Here is a 3,453-nt window from a genome sequence, read left to right on the forward strand (position 1 = left end):
GAAAGAGTATTGGATTTAGTATATCTTATCTCTTCCTATATGTGATCCTATGTATGCTTCTCACTATCCACCATAAAGTTTTAGCACCCCTTCAATCCTCAACCTCTCCCATTTCCCTCATCCCCTTAACCCTCAACCCTCTCCCATTTCCCCTTTTCTCTCACCCTCTGCCCTCATCCCTCCCTTGTTCCTCATCCCTTCTTCCATTTGTCCTTCTCCCCCATCCCTTCCCAGTTCCCCTTTTCTATGAATCCCCTCCCATCCTCCCATTCCCCTCATCCTCTTCTGTTTCCCCCTTTTCCTTATCCTCTCGCATCAATCTCCCATTCCCCTCATTCCCTTCAGTTTCCCCAACCCCTCTCCCATTCCCTCTTTCTCTTAAGTCATTGCTATGTGTTCACACATTTCCATTTGTTTACATGTTATCATCTAAATATGCTTGTAAAAATATCGATATATGCTCTAACATTCTAATGGTTAAAAAATCACTCCTACATATTTGCATTGAAATAAATTGAGATAAAGCAACAAAAATACACAAAAGCAAAGTTCACACATACCCTTGTCATATTGATGAATCTTGACCACTAGGATTGAATCTACATTTAGCCAAACTAACACTCAATTGCATAAGCACCACTACATGTATGCCTACAAGTGAGTGACATGGATTGGAAATAGAGAGTACTTGAGGTACTCATAGGTTCTCCTATAAGATAATTCTTTCAATTAAGTCCTTCTTCACCAACCTTGATGTGTCACCATTTGTAGGACCACTTTATGTGTAATGTAAGGGGTACAAATGGAAATGAAATAATGTTGTTAAAGTTAACTTGACGTGAAGTTCGGGTTAAGTAGAAGGTTTTTTAAATTTGTAACTTTGCATATTTTAATGAAAAAACCTAAAAAATCTTGGAAAAAGAAACTTGGTAAATTTTGAAGTTCAAGGTTTTTGTCTTGGAGCCACTGCACATGGGGAAACAAATGCGCGACTAGCTGCTTCTTATTTTGCTCACACGAAAAAGATGGAAAGTGTGCACAAATGCATCCTTGGTGCTCATTTGAGCAGCCTAGACTTTTGGGGTGGCAAACATCGCATCGATGCGCCTTTGCTCGGTGACTGGGAATAGCCAATTGATGTAGATGTTTTCACCTCCACAGGGTGTGCAAGGTTGAGACAAGGCCTCATAGAGGCACCAACAGCAGATCCGGTTATGGTTTCGTGAGGGCGGATGCCACTTAAATACCGCGTGAAAGTTTGATCACAGCTCCAATGCGTAATTGGTACAAGGCCAGCTCCGCATTTGAGGTAGCGTGTGCAATGGCTCTTCCTACTGGTCAACCTGTTGCCGGGCGACTTTGTGGCCAAAGGAGGAAGGACCACCTTTTGCCACGATAGCTAGAAGACAACTTTCTTTTCGACTTTGATGGGAGGGCAGAGAGAGACTCGTAGCAAATGCAGTCGTAGTCACGAATACAGAGCTCGTATCTGTCACAATAGCCAGAGAAGTTTCGACATTGACTGGAGGGCGAAGAGAGACTAGTAGCCGATGCACGAACACAGAGGGATCTGAGCTCGTATCTGCTACAATAGCTAGAGAATTTTCGACTTTGATTGGAGGGCGAAGAGAGAAAGAAGGACTCTACTAGTCACGAACACAGAGGGATCTGAGCTCGGATCTGCGAGTCAGAACCTTTTCGGAGACCTGAGCATGCAATTCTCAATTTCTCAGGAACAAGTACAGCTGAACGAATGCTAGTGACTCCGAGGGAGCTGTGGCGGATCAGAACGGGGGACTAGCGACAGAGAACGTGACGGCCTCCTTGCACACTCCACAAGGTCATCTCCTCCCTCGAGTTTTGTTTCCATTCGTTGTCCAATCTTGAGCATCATGAACTCCTGGTGGAGGATGAAGAGTTTCAAGTGTATCGCCTGCTTGACCGTTTGCTTACTCATAGATATAGCCCTTCTGGTCTTCGCTTCGAACAGACTCGCTATAAACGCCAATCCCCACGCGGTTTTCGTTGCTCTGGCCGTCATCACCGTCTGCTTGATCCCTGTATTTCTGGGTTTGCTTCGATATGCATACCATCTCAAGGTTAACGAGCATGTAGCATATGAAATGGATGCCGTCGAATTGGGGGAAATAGAAGAAGATCCAGAGTTTCTGAAGACCCTGTCCGGATTGCCCATGAGGTATTCATACAAGGAGCTGGTGAGCGTCACTGGCAATTTCAGCAAGAAGTTGGGACGAGGAGGTTTCGGGTCGGTTTACGAAGGAGAACTGGCAGACGGCAGGAAGGTTGCAGTGAAGAGGCTGGAGAGAGAAGGGCAGGGTCAGAAAGAGTTCTGTGCAGAGGTCGCCACCATTTCCCGGGTCCGACACATGAATCTGGTATCCTTGAAGGGCTTCTGCGCGGAGAGAGCGCAGAGGCTAATTGTTTACGAGCTGATGCCGAGAGGCTCGCTGGACAGATGGCTGTTCAAGAGCGGCAAGGAGGAGTCATCATCGGCTAGGTCGAAGCTGGACTGGGAGACGAGGTTCCGCATAGCGGTGGAGACGGCGCGGGGGCTGGCGTACCTGCACGAGGCGTGCGACGAGAGGATTTTGCATTTGGATGTGAAGCCGGAGAACATTCTATTGGACGATGAATTCCGAGCGAAGGTGTCGGATTTTGGGCTATCAAGAAGCATGGAGAGGGGGAAGAGCCGGCTAGTGACGACGATGCGAGGGACGCCAGGGTACTTAGCACCGGAATGGCTAGTGGGGGTGGGGATAGACAGCAAGACGGATGTGTACAGCTATGGAATGGTGCTATTGGAGGTGGTAACTGGGAGGAGGAATACAGAACAGGAGGGGATAGAGCGATGGTCGGATGTGAGGGGGATGGTGTTGAGGAAGGTGATGGAGGGGAGGCTGGCGGAGGTGGTGGATGAAACATTGAAGGATGAGATGGAGCAGGAAATGCAGTATTATTATAAGAAAATAGAAGCTGAGAAATGTGTTAAGGTCGCCTTTTGGTGTACACAGGAACTTCCACCCATGAGACCTTCCATGAGCACCGTTGTGGAGATGTTGGAGGGTAAGCTCGCCGTCTTAGAGCCCCCCCTCCCTCCTCCCTCCTCCCCCTCCCCGCCACTCCAACCTGGTTTCTTTCACCTCCCCTCTTTTGACTCCCTTCCATTTCAATCCCCCCCCCGAGCTCTTCCTCCTCTCCTTTCAAATGAAGTTGATGATGTTAGAAATTAGATTAGTGTTTAAATTGTTGATGGCCATTCAAGCTTTCCTTCCCTCAATACTCCCTCAACTACTTTGCTACCTCGTTTTTTTTTTGTCAAAAGCAAATGCCTCTTGTGCCTATATTCATTTTTAGCTATGTGAATATGAGCTATGGTGTCTTGGGAGGCATTGATTTCTTATTTTTATTTTGGATAACTACTAGCTTTTATTG

At 47.0% G+C, this 3,453-nt stretch overlaps 1 pseudogene across 1 annotated transcript; it reads left to right on the plus strand.

Moving 5' to 3' along the window:
- The first annotated feature begins 1,749 nt into the window (after positions 1–1,749).
- LOC147898594 (G-type lectin S-receptor-like serine/threonine-protein kinase SD2-5 pseudogene) lies at positions 1,750–3,251 on the plus strand (annotated as a pseudogene). The gene is made up of 2 exons (XR_015541529.1): positions 1,750–1,840; positions 1,966–3,251. The product of XR_015541529.1 is annotated as a G-type lectin S-receptor-like serine/threonine-protein kinase SD2-5 pseudogene (transcript).
- Positions 3,252–3,453: the final 202 nt, after the last annotated feature.

The sequence above is a fragment of the Dipteris shenzhenensis genome, chromosome 9 (assembly GCF_047967505.1).
Source record: "Dipteris shenzhenensis isolate YYH24624 ecotype China chromosome 9, Dip_SZ_1.0, whole genome shotgun sequence".
NCBI lineage: Eukaryota > Viridiplantae > Streptophyta > Polypodiopsida > Gleicheniales > Dipteridaceae > Dipteris > Dipteris shenzhenensis.